This window comes from Triticum aestivum, chromosome 1D (genome assembly GCF_018294505.1).
Source record: "Triticum aestivum cultivar Chinese Spring chromosome 1D, IWGSC CS RefSeq v2.1, whole genome shotgun sequence".
Classification (NCBI taxonomy): Eukaryota; Viridiplantae; Streptophyta; class Magnoliopsida; order Poales; family Poaceae; genus Triticum; species Triticum aestivum.
This window is the reverse complement of record NC_057796.1, coordinates 371,594,048-371,613,702: the sequence shown is the minus strand read 5'-3', so window position 1 is coordinate 371,613,702 and position 19,655 is coordinate 371,594,048. Positions and strand designations below refer to the sequence as shown.

Here is a 19,655-nt window from a genome sequence, read left to right as displayed (position 1 = left end):
CCCCCCTTGCTCCTTTATATACGGGGGCGGGGGGCACCCTAGAATACACAAGTTGATTGTTCCAAACCGTGTGTGGTGCCCCCCCTCCACCATAATCCACCTCGATCATATCGTAGCGGTGCTTAGGCGAAGCCCTGCGTCGGTAGCAACATCATCACCGTCATCTTGCCGTCGTGCTGACGGAACTCTCCCGCGAAGCTCTGCTGGATCGGAGTTCGTGGGACGTCATCGAGCTGAACGTGTGCTGAACTCGGAGGTGCCATGCATTCGGTACTTGGATTGGTCGGTTCGTGAAGACGTACGACTACATCAACCGCGTTCTCATAACGCTTCCGCTTACGGTCTACGAGGGTACGTTGACAACTCTCTCCCCTCTTGTTGCTATGCATCACCATGATCTTGCCTGTGCGTAGGAAAATTTTGAAATCACTACGTTCCCCAACACCCCGTGCCCTCCGTTGGTCATGCCGCCCACCGGACGAACTGCCATGGCCTCCTGAGCAAGACGGTGGCCTCCGCTTCCTGAACGGTGCCGCCGTTCACCAGCGAGCAACGCCGGAGTGCCGCCTCTGTTCGGCCAGAGGAGAAGACGCGCGCGGCGACCAGTCAAACCTGACCAGTGGGCCAGGCGGGCCCATGATCAGTGACCCGTAACCCCTGCCGTGTGGATAAGTGGAGACGGGTGCCGTGGAAATTGCTTTCCCGCGGGTAAAGCGTATTCCAGGGAATACGCCTTCGACGTCGCAGCCCTCGCACACAGCCAAACGACTGGTCTTGGCCCAGTAACGCTAGGTGGCTATACCGCGCCCAGGGCGCGTCTCTGCTCAGCCCATCACAGTAATATATGTTTCCTTTTACTTTTCCAGCAGATTCCAAATAATTCCACAACAGCCATTTCATATCCAAATTTGATGATTAAAATTTATGCCTACTCCTTAAATCATGGTCTATTTAGACAGATAGGGTGAAAATTTTCCCTAGGCCAGGTTTTTCTTGGATCTACTAAATAGTCCATTTCCTTGATTATTCCAACTTAGTAAATCCATAGGAAAATCATATCAACTCCAAATGACTTGATTCATTTTCTGTTATGTTTTAAATTTCATGTAGTTTATTGTAGTATTTATTTCAAAATTTTCCAAACAACTTTTTAGCACTGTTTTGGATTTATGTGGTAATTATAATATTTTGGAAATAGGAAATGGAGGGGAGATATAGTTTTCAAAGTTTTGGAGTGCACCCAATCTTTCTGCATGCTCAAGGCAAGCATCTTGAACACATGATATGGTGATTGCATAGTTGTTTGTTTGCATGTAGAATTGAATTATAAATATGTTGAACTCTTATGAAATTTGCATGGTATTGGTCATACATGCATGATTCCCCTTGATGGTATTTTATCTTCACTTAAACATGAAGTATAAGTGAGTACGGTTATTATCATGTGCCATATGTGCCTGTGTCGGTCCAGGCTAATTTGCAGGAAGAATCAGTCACGAAAAAGTGACCGTGAGACTGAAATCTCCTTGTGACGAGAATGATCAGTGAGGGTATGTTGATACATACCAGGTGGTGACCCTGTTGGGTACTGCCAAGGAGTTATATTGTGCTAGCCACTGCAGGAAAACTTAAACCACATGAGTTGACCGTAGATCGAGTCCTTTTCCGGTAACCCCCATACTGGTTCGTGCTACCACTTGTCCCCGCCAAGGGCAGGGTACGGTTCAGTAAGTTGTTAACCCCTTTCCCTGCACACACCGTACAGAGAGGCCACGATGAGGGTTTACAGGTATCGACTGCAATGCCAGTATTCGGTTCAGGGGGCATGGGTGTATTGGCTGGGACGAGAGGGGGCACCCCTTGTAATCCGCGCCTGTTAATAGTGATCCCATGCTACTCGAGACGATGGTCTCCCCGCCTTAGAGTTTCTCTTGAATGATGCTTTGGGTGATTCCTGGCATCCGGAAAGTTAATCTGGTGTGTGCTAGTCAGGTGTGTTTTCAACCCAAAGGCCGTAACGGGGATTAGTCAGCGTCTCTATGTTGGCTAAAGATATCCTATACACGTGGGTAAAGAGTACACCCTCTGCAGAGTTATATCTATTCGAATAGCCATGTCGATGGTTAAGGACTACAATTTGGGTTGGTCAAGTGTCGGTCTTAGTGTCAGTCTCCAGAGGAAATAATTAAATTGATCATGGTTCGTTCTGTAGGATAATTATTGTCACTACTGGTGCCACTATGAATATTATTGTTGACATGAATATTGTTGTTGACTAACCTTTTCCTCTTATGTGCAACTTTGAGTATCTCTTGGGATGGCTAGACTACCCGGGATACTCAAGTTTATATTTCATAGTCTCACTTGGGATGGTTAGTACACCTGGATACTTGTGTTATTATTTTCTTATAAGCCCTTTATGAGGCGTCGCTTCAGACACCAACTGTGGCATGTATTTTCAAGACCTCTCGAGGCGTCGCTTTTAGACACCCGTTTGGCATTTCTTTTCAAGACCTCTCGTGGTGTCGCTTGAGTCTCGGGCAGTCCTATCTCGCCCGATTCTCTTCTAGACACCCATTTGGCATTTTCTCTTGGAATTTCTCGGGCAGTCCAACGCCCGATGTTCCGTTTCATTTCTTTGATTGACTAATAACATGAATTATTTATCCTTCAGCACTATATGAATATTTGTCATGCCATGCTTTAATTCTCAGTCAGCACATGCATATAATTTAATTCATCATGAGAATATGCATCCGGTACATCTTTTGTTCTTTATGTTTGCGAGTACATTCAAACGTACTCACTGGCTTGTCCCTGGCTATTGTCTTGGCCAGATCATGATTCAGAGAGGAGTACTGCGAAGACACCCCGCAACCTAGGATTCAAAGATAGTATCCATGCGAGATAGGAGTTATCGAGGTCAGCTGTTCCCGTGGGAATGGAGTTCCATCAACATTGGAGATCCATGAGTTGCTTCCATCATCTGCCACTAGAAATCATTGTTGTACTCAATGGACGTATAAGGTCTTGTCCTCAGATCCTTGTAATTGCTAGGAATTCTGTATCAAGGAAATGTCCACCAGCAACATTAATCTTGGGGCTGGTGATGACACAAGGGTCATTTACTGGGATTTATGTCCCGGAAATCCGGCCCGACAACTTCCCCATGTCATTGGAGTGGTGTTTAAGGCGTCCCAATTTCTGCTTAAGGGGGAGGAAACGGCAAATCTTCTCCAACATGAGAACTGCTTATCCGGCATTGATACTATCTGACGAGTGTATAACAGCTGAGATCCGGCGCACCCAATTGGTTGTTGACTCGTCCTCCCCTTGGACACAAGCATCCAAATCCAGGATCAACAAAGGCTGCGTGCACGTGTCTTTAAAATTTTGGATGAAACGAGTTTTCAACTCCGCCCATGATCTAATGGAATTAGCGGGCAACCCTTTCAACCAAGTACGAGACGGTCCATCCAACATCATGGTGAAATAATTAGTACATGCAGCATCACTAACATCCAGCATCTCCATAGCCATCTCATAGCTCTCAATCCAAGTCTCAGGGGGCTGATCTCTATAGCCGGCACTAAACATGGCACACCCAAGGTTCTAGAGGTCACACTACAGGAATCAGCTATTTTGCCGTCTGCCATGGCGGACGGCAAAGGCATGAACGGCGGACGGCAAAGGCCTTTGCCGTCAGCCACGGACGGCAAAAGGCTCCGGCAAAGTAGGCTATGGTAAACAGCTACTTTGCCGTCTGCTTCCTGGCGGCTGACGGCAAAGGCCCTTTGCCGTCTGCAGCGGACGGCAAAGAGAGCGGACGGCAATAATTGTGCTCTTAGTCCGTTAAGTGGCTAACGGCAGGCCTTTGCCGTCCGCCGCGGACGGCAAACTTTCTAGTTCCTTTGCCGTCTGCCAGCGGACGGCAAACTTTCTAGTGTCTTTGCCGTCCGCCGTATGATGTCATCTACACGTCACTACATGGCAGGCCTTTTCCGTCCGCCGCTGACGGCAAACTCTTTTACTCTTTGCCGTCTGCCACTGTAGGCAAACTGACCAAATGGGTCAGCTCCCAGGAAGCACAGCTGGCTGCCACGTGGCTTGTTTGCCGTCTGCGGCTGACGGCAAAGAGCCCGTTGCCGTCGGTGGCAGACGGCAAAGAGCCTGCATATTGGCTCTTTTTTCTGTTTTTTATTAAATCCAACAATTTTCATCACAAATATATATGACATATATAGATATATTTCAAAAGGCCATTACAGAGCAAACATATAAGATATCCAACACATAACTTCATCATCCAACCATATATATTACATTCATAGTTCCATCATACATAACAAGTTCAACATAGAGGCATCCAACCATATATATTACAATAGTTTCATCCAACGATACATGCATAGTTCAACGATACAAAAGAAACAGAGAAAGGGATAAGGAGCACTCCATCTATGCAAGCTTAAGTCAAGTGAATGAAATCTGCAAAATGAAAAATAAGAAAGTTAGAACAAGAAGAGTAGAACAAGAAGAAGAGTAGAACAAGAATAAGACTAGAACAAGAAGAAGACTAGAACAAGAAGAGTATGTCATTTATGAGCTAACTTACGTGAAATGGATGATATATGAGCTAACTAAGTTGAAATGGGTCATTTATGAGCTAGCTAAGGTGAAATGGATCATTTATGAGCTAACTTAGTTGAAATGGGTCGTTTATGAGCTAACTAAGGTCAAATGGATCATTTTTTAGGTAACTAAGGTGAAATGGATCATTTATGAGCTAACTTAGTTCAAATGGATCGTTTTTGAGCTAACTTAGGTGAAATGGATCATTTATGAGGTAATTTAGTTGAAATGGATCTTTTTGAGCTAACTTAGGTGAAATGGATCATTTAAGAGCTAATTTAGGTGAAATGGGTCGTTTTTTAGCTAACTTAGTGAAATGGATCATTTATGAGCTAAATTAGTTGAAATGGATCGTTTATGAGATAACCTAGGTAAGATGTGTCATTTTGGAGTTAACCTAGGTGAAATGGGTCATTTTAAAGCTAACGTAGGTAAAATGGATCATTTAGGACCTAATCTAGGTAAAATGGGTCATTTTTTAGCTAACTTGGATGAACTGGATCATTTATAAGCTAACCTAGGTAAAATGGGTCATTTTAGAGCTAACTTAGGTAAAATGGATCGTTTATGAGCTAACTAAGCTAATTATGCAATTTTTGACATAAGTAAGCTAAATACATATCGTTTTAGAGCTAACTTCGGTAAAATGGATGGTTTTGGAGGTCAGTAAGCTTATTAAGTCATTTTGGAGGAGAAGAAGCTAAGTCTAGGTCATTATGGTAAGCATTGGAGGAAATAAAGCTAAGTCTAGGTCTTTATGCATGTGTTAAGCCAAACACTAGATAAGCTTACCAAGATCCAGGAGGTGTAGGAGCGGGGTGGCTCGTGTCGGTAGCTGGAGAAGGGTCGTGCGATGCTTGTCTGGAGTTACGCTGCACCAAAGATCATTTCCAATGTCTTGTTAGCATGATGACACTCAAATGTTAAGACTAGCAAGTAATGTCCATTCAAATAAAACTCACCGTGGTCCCAGGAGCAATCAATGGCATCGGCGGTGCGGTCTGACCTGTCTTCTCGCACACAGACTGCACATTTGGTTTCGAAGACTCAGTCATACTAGTTAGTAATGAGACAAACACTACATGAATGTATTGGCTAATCTGCAGAAGAAACTTACCACAAGGAGCTCGTACATGGCCCTTGCCTGCATGGCATTCCGTGCCCTCTCCTCCTCCATCATCTTTGTCGTCCTCTCCTCCAACTCCCGCTGCCTCTCCGCCGCCTCCGCCAGAAGTTTCTCCGTTCTATCTCTCTCACTCTGTATAGCAGCGTGCAACACCACTCACATGACCATTTGTAATCATTGATGGAAGTGCACACAATGTAATGGAGAAAGATAACTGAGTACGTATCACTAACCTTGATGGCGAGTTGCACTGGTCGTTCACGAGGCCTTATCTCAGGAGCGCACACAATGTAATGGAGAAAGATAACTGAGTACGTATTTGTCAAATGAACGGACCTTATAGTCAAAACCATTAGCGACTTGTCTCAATTCGGCGTCCATAGACTCTAAATTAGCCTACAAGTTCAATATGAAAGGATTGTTGCGTTACGCACAAATTAGCGAATGAAACCGGGATAGCCGCCTACAAATTAGCCTACAAGTCTAATAGAAATTACCGTTTGTTTGAACCAAGAGATGAAACCGGGATAGCCGCCTCCTTTCTTTGCGAGAAGCTCATACTCTTCGACATAATCCTTTTGGATCACCGCTCCATACGAGAATAGGCGACGTATCGACTGTATCAAATATCCAGGAATAAGAGCAGTTCAAAGGAAATAGAAGTTGCGAAACTATGTACCGAGAACTTACTCGATGTACGGCCGCACTTCTATCAGGTTGTTGAAGATATACAACGAAATGGTCCGCCATTGTTCGTTATCCAAAGATACTGGATTTGAAACATTGGCTGGTGCGAGATTCCCTTTGAATAGGCTGAGGTTGGATCCACCCTTTTTAGGGTCGTCAGCATTGTACCGAGGCTTCGGATTATGCAAATGATGATTTTTGGCTTCGTAGTGTGCTGTCACGAAGTTTGCCGCCTCCTCAGTGATGAATGCCTCAGCCATCGATGCTTCAATTCTATGTTTATTTTTACATTTTTGTCGAAGCGTCTTCTGCATCCTCTCAGTTGGGTAGCACCAACGATTTTGCACGGGCCCCCCAATCTTGCCTCGGTCGGGAGATGCAAAATCAAAGTTGCATTGGATTAAAGAAGCCCGGTGGAAAGATCTTCTCTAACTTGCAGATCAACTCCGGCGCCAACTCTTCCATTTCTTCTAGCATGCCAGGCGATAGTTCTTTCGCACAAAGAACATGGAAGAAATAGCTGAGTTCTGCCAGTACTAGCCATTCATCCTCAGGGATGAAGCCACGCAACATCACTGACATTACCCGCTCAATCCATATGTGCCAATCATGACTCTTGAGACCAAATATCTTCAATTTATCAAGACTGGCTCCCCTGTGTAGATTCGCTGCATACCCATCGGGGAACATCAACTGCATTTTCACCCACAAGATAATTTCGCTCATAGCTAGCCTTCCAAGATTGAACCATGCCTTTGGCTTCGTCTAGTTCTGCTTTCCTTTCAGTTCTTTCATGTTTTGTAACGGCCTATCACATAGCGCCTCCAGATCGACTCTAGCCTTAGTATTATCCTTTGACTTCCCATCTATGCCGAACAATGTACCAAAAAGTGCCTCGGCGATATTCTTCTCAGTGTGCATCACGTCGATGTTGTGTGGGCAAAGGAGGTCTTTGAAGTAAGGCAGATCCCATAAGCATGTTTTGTGAGTCCAGGCGTGCTTTGAATTATACCCCTTGAAGTACCCTGGACGCTCTGGATCTGGCTCGAGAGCGTTTAACTGATCCAGGGTCTGTTGGCCTGTCAATGCAGGTGGTGCAGAGTTTTTGACAACTCTACCTCTGATGAAGTTCTTCTTGTCTTTCCTGAACTTATGGCGAGGATTCAGGAACTGTCTATGCATGTCGAAGCAAGAAAACTTGCGACCGGCCTGAAGCCAACGAAACTCAAGAGCTCCCTTGCATGTTGGGCACGGGAACCTTCCATGCACACACCAGCCAACGAATAGCGCATACGCCGGCAAGTCATGCGTCGAGTACATGTACCAGACACGCATTATGAAGTTCCGTTTTCTATAGGCGTCGTATGTCTTGAACCCATTATCCCAGGCTTCTTGCAATTCGTCCTTAAGCGGTTGCATGTACACATTCATATTTTTCCCCGGATAGTTGGGCCCTGGAATTATCAACGTCAGGAAAATGTTCTTTCTTTGCATAATCTGTCCGGGGGGGAGATTGAGTGGAAAGACAAATACTCGCCAACAACTATATTGGGCTGCCGTCATACCAAACACACTGAACCCATCCGTGCTGATGCCGACTCGAGGATGCCTCGGATCTGCCGCTTTGTCACCATGTAATTCATCAAACTTTTTCCACGCAACACCATCCGATGTGTGTACAATCATCAGATTCCCATCTGCATCTAGTTCGGTTCTTTTGCCCGTTTTGTGCCATGTCATCTGTCTGGCCGTCTCTTCGTCCATGAAAAGACGTTGAAGTCTTGGTACGATTGGCATATACCAAAGAACACTAACGGGGATTTTGGTCTGTGTCTTCTCACCCATACCGTTGTCTACCACAACATACCTGGAAGACTTGCAAACGGGACAATAGTTCAAGTCCGCATAGTCAAGCCTAAACAAGACACATCCTTTCTCACAGGCATGTATCTTATCATAGGGCATCTTCAGTGCACGGAGGATTTTGTCCGACTGGTACAGGTTTGCAGGCATTACATGGCCTTTGGGTAGAAAGCGTCCAAATACTGTCACCATTGCATCGTAGCATTCTCTGCCCAAGTTGAACTGAGCCTTCAAAGCCATTACTTGTGAGATGGCATCCAACTAACAAAGCTCAGTGTGCTCATGGTGCGGATGTTTTGAACACTCCAACATTGTAGATTCCTCCATCTCCTCGTCCGAATCCTGAGCATCATCGAAGTCTTGCACCATGTTTTCCATCCTGGTACCATGCTCGTCGGTGCGACGACGATCCACCTCAGCTCGGTCACGTTGGGCAGACTCACCATGAAATGTCCACACCGTATAATCGGGCGTAAAACCACTCTTCTGCAGGTGTTTGCCCATTTCAGCCTCTGTCCTCTTTTCCCAATTGCCGCACCGTAAACAGGGGCACCAGGTTTTCCTCTAGCCATTTGCAAATGCGGCTCGCACAAACCCCTTGGTTTTTGTGAACCATTCAGTGCTCCATTTGTTCTGACCAGTGTGGCCGGTGTACATCCACGCACGATCACTCATCTTGACTTTCAGAGCTACTAGACACACAACAAATATATATATATATATATATATATATAATTCACCATGTATATATTCATCAGTTGATCTACTTTGTCAATTTTATTACGTCCATGCAACCTACACTCTAATAGGTAATGATAGGTCCTAATCCCACCCGAGTATGTTTAGATTGGGTTCTTTTTCCCATGCTATGCTCCGGATCCTACGCAAAATTTCGGCAGCACCTCCCCGCTGTTCTCCTGATACACGTCTCTGCAATAAACAGAGAGGATGTGTACCCGGAGAACAACAGGGGAGGCACTGACGAAATTTATGCGTCGGATCCGGAGCAAAGCATATGGGAAAACGAACCCAATCTAAACATATTCGGGCTGTCCATGGATAGCGTTGGACAATTCGAAAGAATCAAGGTTATAAATATGCAAATGCATGCATATTTATAACTATGACGCTTTCGAACGGGAGACACATATTGGTTACGCATACTGATGATTCAAGACACATATATAGGTAGCTATCAAGTTTCATCGGAATAGATCAAATAATTAATGGGGGAGGAGGACATGTCATTTGCTCACCCACGAACGAAGGGGCAGAGCTCGTCAAATGCATGGCGAGGTCGTCGAACACCAAACCTCGCAGCGATGAAACAACTGCACATTTAAAACTACCCGATCAACACAATTATATATGATGTTTTTCATAACAAAATCGAAAGATATATGACCTAACTAATAATTCACAAATATATGACCCCGTCGGCTTCTGGAAGGCCAAAGAACACCTTTTCGGGAGGTGTCGGGGGTCGGGGTGTCGTGTCGGTCTCGGGGTGCCGTGTCGGGGTCGGGGTGTCGGGTCGGGGTGCCGGGTCGGGGTCGGGGGTGCCGTGTCGGTGTCGGGGTCGGGGTGTCAGGTCAGGCTCGGGGTCGGGGTGTCCGGGTCGGTGTCGGGGTCGGGGTCTCGGGGTCGGGGTGTCGGGTCGGGGTGCCGGGTCGGGGTCGGGGTGCCGTGTCGGTGTCGGGGTCGGGGTGTCGGGTCAGGCTCGGGGTCGGGGTGTCGGGGTCGGGGTGTCGGGTTGGGGTGCCGGGTCGGGGTGTAGGGTCGGGGTGTCGGGTCGGGGTGCCGTCTCGGGGTCGGGGTGTCGGGTTGGGGTGCCGGGTCGGGGTCGGGGTGCCGTGTCGGTGTCGGGGTAAGGGTGGGTTTGGTGTCAGGGTGTCGGTGTCGGGTGTCGTGTCGGTGTCGGGGTCGGGGTCTCGGGGTCGGGGTGTCGGGTCGGGGTGCCGGGTCGGGGTCGGGTTGCCGTGTCGGGGTCGGTGTGCCGTGTCGGTGTCAGGGTCGGGGTGTCGGGTCAGGCTCGGGGTCGGGGTGTCGGGTCAGGCTCGGGGTCGGGGTGTCGGGTCAGGCTCGGGGTCAGGGTGTCGGGGTCGGGGTGCCGTGTCGGTGTCGGGGTAAGGGTGGGTGTGGTGTCAGGGTGTCGGTGTCGGGTGTCGTGTCGGTGTCGGGGTCGGGGTCTCGGGGTCGGGGTGTCGGGTCGGGGTGCCGGGTCAGGGTCGGGGTGCCGTGTCGGTGTCGGGGTCGGGGTGTCGGGTCAGGCTCGGGGTCGGGGAGTCGGGGTCGGGGTCGGGGTGCCGGGTCGGGGTCGGGGTGCCGTGTCGGTGTCAGGGTTGGGGTGTCGGGTCAGGGTCGGGGTCGGGGTGACGGGGTCGGGGTCTAGGGTGTCGGGGTCGGGGTGTCGGGGTCGGTGTGTCGGGGTTGGGGTCTTCTTCCTATTCTTCCTTTTCTCCCTTTTCTTGCTTTTTTCCTTCTTCTTCTTCTTCTTCTTCTTCTTCTTCCTCCTTTCCTTTTCCTCTTCTTCTTCTCCTCCTCTCCTCTTTTTTCTTCTTCTTCTTCTTCCTCTTCTTCTTTTTTCTTCTCCTCCTCCTCTTCTTCTTCTTCCTTTCCTTTTTCCTCTTCTTCTTCTCCTCCTCTCCTCTTTCTTCTTCTTCTTCTTCTTCTTCCTCTTCTTCTTTTTTCTTCTCCTCCTCCTCTTCTTCTTCTTCCTTTCCTTTTTCCTCTTCTTCTTCTCCTCCTCTCCTCTTTTTCTCTTATTCTTCTTCTTTCCTCAAACTAAACTATACCTAAAACTAAACCTAAAACTAAAACTAAACCTAAAACTACAACTAAAACTAAATCTAAACTAAAAAGGAAAAAAACAGAAAAAACAGAAAAAAGGAGGGGGGCTCACCTGGGGCAGGGCCGGTGGAGGAGGAGGCCGGTGGAGGAGGGGGGCGGGGCGGTCGACGAGGTGGCCGGGGCGCGGGGGCGGCCTGGGGCGGTGGGGGACCGGGCCCGGGGCGGTGGGGCGCGGGGCGGCGCGGGGCCGGGGCGCCGGGGCGGCGGGGGGCCGGGGCGGGAGGCGACGGGGCGGTGGAGCGGCGGGGCCCCGGGGCGGCGGAGAGCCGGGGCGGTGGGGCGACGGGGCGGCGGGGGCGACGGTTGGTGGGGCGACGGCGGGCGACGGGCGGTGGGGCGGCGGGGCCGACGGGCGGTGGGGCGGCGGCGAGTGGTGGGGGCGGCGGCGCGCGGCGGGCGGCGGCGGTGGCGGCGGGGTGGGAAGTGGTGGCGGGGCTTGGCGAGGAGAGAACAGAGTAACGGGCGGGGGGGTACAGGCCGTTAGGTAGTGCCCTCTTTGCCGTCCGCCTCTCTTTGCCGTCCGCCCTTTTGCCTCTTTGCCGTCTGCTGGCAGACGGCAAAGAGGTGGGCCGTTATGTTTTTTCCAAACGGGCGGGGGGTGGGGGCCACCTCTCTCTTTGCCGTCTGCCAGCGGACGGCAAAGATTCTTTGCCGTCTGCTGGCGGACGGCAAAGAGCTGGCAGATGGCAAAGAGCTTCTTTGCCGTCTGCTTTTGGGTAGCTGATGGCAAAGAGCTTCTTTGCCGTCAGCTAGCACACGGCAAAGAGCTGGCAGATGGCAAATTAGCTGATTCCAGTAGTGTCACTACTGCCTCCACCGACGTTGATGGATAAACTGGAGATTGTTGTTGAGCCGCCAGTTGAGCCGCCTGCTCAGCCTCCCAACGCGCTCTGCCCTGATCCACCAAGGTCTGAGCATCGACACCACCACGCGCCGGGTCATGCCCACAAGGTTGGTTATGGCGATGTTGACTGCATGAAACTGCTGGCGTGTCAATGTGCCTGCTATAACTCCGGCTTGGTCGAGGGCTTGAGTGAATCCTTTCACGTCTGTACGAATAAGCCGCCTGCTGATCCAGTGCCGTCTGATGAAGTTCTCTGGCCCTCCGTGTCTCTATCGCAGCCGGATACTCGCCTTCAACTGAGAGAGCCGCCAATCGTGTCACCGCAGCAATCATATTATCCAAAGGGTTAGAATAATGACCTGGCGGATGTCGGAACGTGCTGAGGCAGAGTAATATTAAAACGAGGCGGATCCATCGCACACGTCTGAACCGGCGCTCCAGTCACGGGCGCCTCAACCGGCCGGTTCGCCACCTACGGGTCACTGGTCCCTACTCCAAGCGTGTTGAAGAGGTTTCTCGCATCATAAACAAGGGGTAAACGACTCTGGTGCCTCCTTCTCATGATTTCATTTGAAGCGTTTTGATCCAAAGTGAGCCGGAAAGAGTTTGCCTGAATCCGTTGTGCCTGACACAACTAGGAACGGGCCTACTAGTGGCGCACCAGTTTTGCCTACTAATGGCGCACTACTGGTGTGCCACTAGTACCACGCCACTAGTATTAAATACTAATGGCGCACCACTGGTGCGCCATTAGTATCTGGTATACTAATGGCGCATCACGCCGTGCGCCATTAGTACGCCACTAGTATTAAATACTAATGGCGCACCACTGGTGCGCCATTAGTATCTGGTATACTAATGGCGCATCACGCCGTGCGCCATTAGTATAGACCAACATGCGGCATTAGTGTGCCTCCCAGGGGGCGATATTTACACATGCGCTTTGCCATACTAATGGCGCACTGTGGGGTGATGAGCCATTAGTATCTTTGGCATACTAATGGCGCACGTTGGGGTGATGCGCCATTAGTATGAATATTAGGGATTTTTTTTCTTTTCTGATATTTGCACAGGTTACAAAATATATTATTGGACAGAATATAGACAGCACCACACAGCAACAACAGATTCATTGAATACAATAGAAGATTAGTCTCCGAATACAATTCATCATATTAGTCTCCGAATTCAAAAGACCGAACAAAGATAGAACATTACAAGTCTCGAGACCGCGAGTAGCGAGTTTGTCTTCACATTACAAGTCGATATCGATCATCTAAACTACCATCACATAGAAGAGAGCTGCGGTCATCACGATGAGCATCATCGCGATGAAACTGGTCTTCATCCGGTTCCTCCAATGCTCCCTCCTCCCTCCTGCTAGATAGCGCGCGTATCTAGATTCCGCCTCCGCCCTAATGGTGTACCCTTTGTAACTGTTACCGCTGAAACGGTGAACCTGTCTCCGACACTCCTCCCAGTCGTCGTAGACTCCGGGAACCTTACCCTTGTACACGACATATGACGGCATATCTATGCACTAGCCAAACAACAGACAATACATAAGCAACAAAAGGATCGGAAGAGAAAAGCAAGACATTAATAGCACAATTCATGGTCCTGCTAATAAATAGCATCGATTACATCTAAGTTGAACAACTGTCCAAACCAAAGAGACATACAAGTTCATTAAAGTTTAATTACAACATGAGCTAATCGATGTTTCAGAACTACACATAGCATCACTACTTTCGACTCGACTCATGGGACCGGAGCGTGGATGAAGCCGCCGTCTGTCGTGATTGTCATGAAGTCGCAGGCGTTGTCAGCCTGCATTTGTAGCGTTGTGTCTATCTCACTGTTGGACGGTTGATATTTGAGGTAGAACTGCCCCGAGGTAGGAAGGACATCTTGATGGATGATTTCTGCAAACTCCGACTGGATCCGAAAGAATTCTTGTCGGATGTCCGCGTCCTGGATTGCCGCCAAGCTTGCGGCCCAATCTTTGAGATTATTTGGTAGCAGAAGGTGATTATGGTCCCGTACGATCACCCGCATGTGATTGAGGGCGTAGTAGGCATCCTTCTGACCGCCAGGCGGCTGCTTGACGCAGGGGAACGTCGTATTGTGGGTGAACACGTGCCTGCCGTACCTACGAGCTGGCCTCTTAAAGGTGCCTCCAGATGCGGCGTAGCCGGGGAGAGCATCATCAAGAACTTTCTTGATATTTGTGTAGTCTATCTTGGAGTCACGGTCCAGGTCGAAATACATGGCCATGGAATATTTCGGGCTTAAGAGGATGAGTGTGCAATGTGTGTCACTGCACAGAACACAGAATGTTAGAAAAAAAGAACGATCGAAATCTAAGAAATCATATGTTACGGGGCGGTTAGGGGATGACTTACTCGGGAAAGTAAGGCACGAGGAAGTTATCCTTATCTGGGTTTGCCAGAATGACGCCTTCGAGGTGTGAACTCGCGACTTGCCGGTCCCCAGCGCTGCCCAAGATCTTGGCACGCATGTAGAAGGGGTCGACTATCACAATGTTCGGGGTCTTGTCTCTAATGATCCGCATCTCCATACTCAGCGAAAACAGCCGAACGAAGGTGTAGTGTAGCGGATGAAGGCCATAGCAAAGATGTCATCAAACCGCAGGACGATCGTACCCCCGACGGCGCTATCCACAAAGCCCTTGCCCTCTGGCACCTTGGCCACGAAAACCGGGTATGCCACATCATTCTCTCTGAGACGCCGCTTCTCCAAAGAAAGAACATTGTCATGCAGACTCCGCATAGCACCGGTTGCAGCATTGAGCATATTTGTCAGTAGCATCGCCCTACCCGCCACATGCACCCTCCTCGAGATATCCTTAGGTGAAGGAGGCCCGTCCTGAGCACGGATGGTACTCGATGCCGGCTGGCTCGCACCGGCGCCCTTGTTAGTCTTTCGTTTCCATCCCTTCTTCCTGATGTGCTGTAATGGGATCGAGTTATGCTCACAGACCGCCTTCTTGAGCATGTTGGGGCTGATAATATTTCGCACCTCAGCTATCTGAGGCTCGGTGAAGGCGGCAGCCGGAGGCGTCTCCTGAGAACTGAACGCCAGACGACGCCTGTTGCAATTGGGTTTCTCCGCCGTACCAGCTAGATCGCGGTCGTCTTTTTCAGGGTTGGGTTCTTGAGAAGGAGGCCCGCAGAACTCGTTCCCGTACCCATGTTCGGCAAAGTACTTATCGACGTTGGTAAATGTACCGTCGTCGTTGTCGTCGTCGTCCGGATCCTGTGCCTTATGCCTGTCCGGATCCTGTGCCATAGGGATATCCGGCATGTCCGGTAGCGTTGCGGCGTTCTTGCCATGGCTTGGCGCTGGCACGACTGGCGGTCTTGTCTGTGGGGTGGTGTCCCCCGCCCCCAAACGAATCTGTCTCTTCGGCCAAAGCAGGGGCCATCTTACGCAGGCGCTGAGGGTCATCACATCATCTTCGTCGGCCCCAGCGGGTCGAATTGGAGGTAACAACTCGTCGCAGCCTGGCAGCACCCGAACCAGTTCAACCCTATACAAGGTGGGTGGCATCGGATTACCGTGGAACATGCGGTTGCCCGGTTGAACGATTCTACCCTTGGCGACATCGACCAACTCGCCGCCCACGAAGTGCAGGAGAGTGCAAGGAACGTCGGCGGCGCCCTGCGAAAACATGTAGGGCATCAGGGATGCCCTGTCAAAGGGAAGGAGATGAAGTCATCGGCCGAGAGGCTTAGTTACCGTGATGCCGTCGAGCTCGGCTAATGTCAAGGCACCGCAAACGGCGGGCGTGCAACTGACGGAAGGGCCGCTTGCTGGCGAGGTGCCGGCCGGCGTACACCCGGGTGTATTAAGCTCCAATGCCCGTGCCGGCGCCGGAGACAGGAATACCGCCTCCGCCGGAGACACCAATGGCGCCGTCTGCGCGTTGTGCGAGTTGCTGGCCGTGAAGCTGGGAACCGGGGGAGGCCCCTGTTCGCCGCCCACAATCCACGTCGTCAGCCCCTGAATCAAGGTAGGCACCATGGCGGTGAGCGTTGTTCCAAGTTGTTGTTGCACTTGCTCTTGGACAATCTCCGGAATCCGCGCCACTTGTGCCTTGAGTTCTTGAACCTCGCGCGACTGGATTTCCGAGATGGTCTTTTTCTCCTTTCGCCCACCAGCGGTATAGTATGACGACCATTTTGTGGACAAGCCTTTGCTGGCCACACGACAAGCTGACGATGGCTTACTGAGCTTATCCTTGTTTTTCATTACGTTCAACGCCCTATTTAAAGGGGTGTCAAAAGGGGAGCTCTGAGACGACCCCGCGCTACTGCTTCCAGCCTCCTGCGGAAGGAGTGTGAACCATTTAGAAATTTGGCTTCATTAATTAGAATGCAACCATATGGAGCTAATTACGCGGGGGTGTATTCCTTACCAGAACAAGCTCAAGCACCCTGGTCTTCGGATCTGTGGTAAGCTCCTTTGTTACCGGGTCCTCCTTGTACCGGGCCCTCAGAAAGTTCCTGGTCTGCTTGTCACAGAATTTCTCAAAGCGGGGCGGTAGGCCTTGCTCGGCACGCTCCACGTCCTCCTTGTCCCATAGAGGCTCTGCCACTCTGTAACTGCTGGGACCGAGTTGGTGGACCCCTAAGTTCAACTGCCGCATTTCTTTCCCCCACTGACTTGATTCGGAGGTTGCGCTGCTCTCGCACTTGATCTTGAACTCCTTGTAGTCATCTTCGCTGATCAAAGGATATTTCGCCTTGATCTTCTCATAACTATCACCTTTTTCAATCATTGCCTTCACCGTGCTTCTGCAAGTAGACAGGGCCGTGCTCATCCTCGGGAGGGCGGCACTGTTCCTTTATTCCCTGAGAGGCGTGTGTTTGCTAAGTCAGCGGGGAACTTGTATCGTTCGTGCAGCTTCGTGAAGAGGAGGCTGCGCAAATTCCCTCGGTCCTTATGCCTTAGGTTCTCGGTGTTGATCGAGACGGTGCTCCGGAGAATGCACCCGAGCTGAACCGAGTACCCCTTTACTACTTGTTTGGGCGCCGTTGGATGCCCGTCGGAGTTCACTTCAGTAAATTCCTCCTTGACGGTGCCGAGCACGCTCGGGCGCCGGTCCTTCTGTTGCCTCTTCGGTTGGCTGCCATCTGTGCGTGCGCCGCCATCATCAGTGGTGGCATCGTCGGCGGCACCATCAGTGGTGTCATCCCCGACGCCACTAGGGGTTGTGTAGTCAGGATCGGTGTCTTCCGCGGCGTCCTCATAGCGGTGAGGTTCTTCCTCCAGCTCCTGGGACAGCTCCCAGAATTGCTTGCCGCCCGAACCGCCGGCCTCATTGTTGTGGGCCATGTTTCGCTCTAAATAGGAAAAAAGTTTGGTCAAAAAGTTGGTTATTGTCAAGGAACAAGATCATGGTCTCATCATTTAGGGTTTGTCCACACCGAGGCATCCTAAAAGCTAAGCTTTTATCATTTAGGGTTTGTCGACGCCGAGGCACCCGAAAAGCCTAAGCGTACATCATTTAGGTTCTCATCGACACCGAGGCACCCTAAAAGCTAAGTTGGGAAGGAGAATTCTAAGTTGGGCCTAATCACTCGGCTCTATTGCCACCTATGGTTTAATGCAGCAAGAATAAAGGGGCAGTTGATCCTACTTAATTAAGTACTAAGAACCCGGCCCATGCATTAGTCACAAGTACCCCATATGTCCTATTTTTAGCAAAGTCATGCTAAAATTCACGGAAAATTTCAGCATGACCTTTGCTGAAAATAGGACATATGGAGTACCCGAATTTGCCGGAACGGAAGTTAATCGACATTCCAGCAAACTCAAGGGCCTCTCGGGGTACCTGCAAAATCATCACGACACGATGGTCGGAGACAAAACCCAGCAAACTAGCAAAGTTACTGACGTGTTTACAGAAATTGTTTTCTGTAAAAGATGATCATCATCTTTACAAGTCTTTCTCAATGGGATCACAAGTAATTCAGAGGCATCACAAGTAATCCAGAGCATCACAAGGCATTAGTAGTTCAGTACATGAACAAGTTTTACAAAGCACATCAATATGTACTGTATTTCATTGTGGAGTGATATACAGTATGTTACAGCAAAGAAACAGCTTAATCCATGCCTCAGCTTATCAACAGTCATTACTTGTCAAATACAGAAGACGGAACAATTTATTTGTCACATAGTTACAAATGATGACAGAATAAAGCAACACCCTGCACTAGCCTAAAAACAAGTGAAGTTTCACCCATATAAGAACAAGTGAATTCTAGTCACATTGACACTAATGGTTTTCTACAAACACCAAGTACTAGGGCACACAAAAGTTCTGAAATTTGTGTGCCTAACTGAATTAACTGAATTTTCAGTAACCGAATAAACTGAATTTTCAAAACTGCAAGAAGCCATTTAAAAAAAATCCTCTCATCTCATATGAGGAGTGTTAATCCTAAGACTAATAGTTTGTTGTGCAGTACAGCTATAGTGATGCCCTGTCCATTTGTCCCTCCCCAACTAGATACTAGAGTAGCACTGTTGATGCCCTGTTCTTGCTGAACTTTATGACAGTATATAGAACAACTTATCCTCTTAAGCCAAAACAACTTTGTAAAAGCCAGATGCAACTTGTTGAGCTAATTTTGTGCAGAACTCCTTGAGGAACTAACTGAAAGGAGTGGCTAGAACTACAAACAGTGGCTAGAACTGCAGATTTACAAATTAAAGGACACAAACTCAAGCAAGCTTCCTGAACAATACCCTGACAGAAAACATAGGACAAGCAATGAATTTCTATAACTAGGAAAGATCATGTGCAGCTGCAGTGACTATCATTTGTATTCTTGTTGCTAAAACTTGCCAAGTTTATGTCTAGGTAAGGAGTAGAAAGAAGAGGAGCTCATTTGACAGTGCTGCCTTGATTCAAAGGAGCCTAAACTCCACAAATAGCAATTCATTTGTATTTGACATAAACGAGCCAATTCATTTGTATTCTCTTCTCTGAATGCACTCCTCTCTCCACAAATTCAGAATCAACACTATAGTAGTAGCAGGTATCTTCTTGGCTTGTTGGCTTGTATGGAAGCTTCTGTTATTGCTTACTAAGGTACTGAACTGATCAGAACTTCAGAACAGTGAACTTTACATACTAATTTCAGAGGGATTTGAACCTAATTTGACCTAAATTCGAGAGGGATTTGACCTAAACCTACCAAAAGAGAGAAGAAGAGGGCATCGCCGGGAGGGAGGAGAGGAGGAATAGAGGAAGAGGGAGGAGGGCAATGAAGATTACCTAACCACGATGAGGTGGTGGCCGGAGCGGAGACGACGGAGGGCGGAGACGGCGAGCTTGGGGGAGGCGGGGATAGACGGCGGGGAGGTCGCGAGGTGCTCGGGCCTCCTCTCCTGGTGGACGCGGGGGCGTCGTCAGGGACGAAGACGTCGACGCTGTGGATGTTGCCACCACAGGAGGCGATGCAGTCGGAGATCTGGGACGGTGAACTGCGCACGGAGGCCAGGGGAGTCAGTCAGGGGGAGGGGGGCTTACGGGCGGAGGAGGACGGGCGGAGGAGGGGGGCTTACGGGCGGCGGCGTAGTAGGGGCAGCGGCGCAGTAGGGGCGACGGCGCAGTGG

The 19,655-nt window shown here is 49.5% G+C and overlaps 1 pseudogene; it reads right to left on the bottom strand.

Annotated features, from left to right (window-relative positions):
- Positions 1–14,168: 14,168 nt before the first annotated feature.
- LOC123170293 (uncharacterized) lies at positions 14,169–16,277 on the bottom strand (annotated as a pseudogene).
- Positions 16,278–19,655: the final 3,378 nt, after the last annotated feature.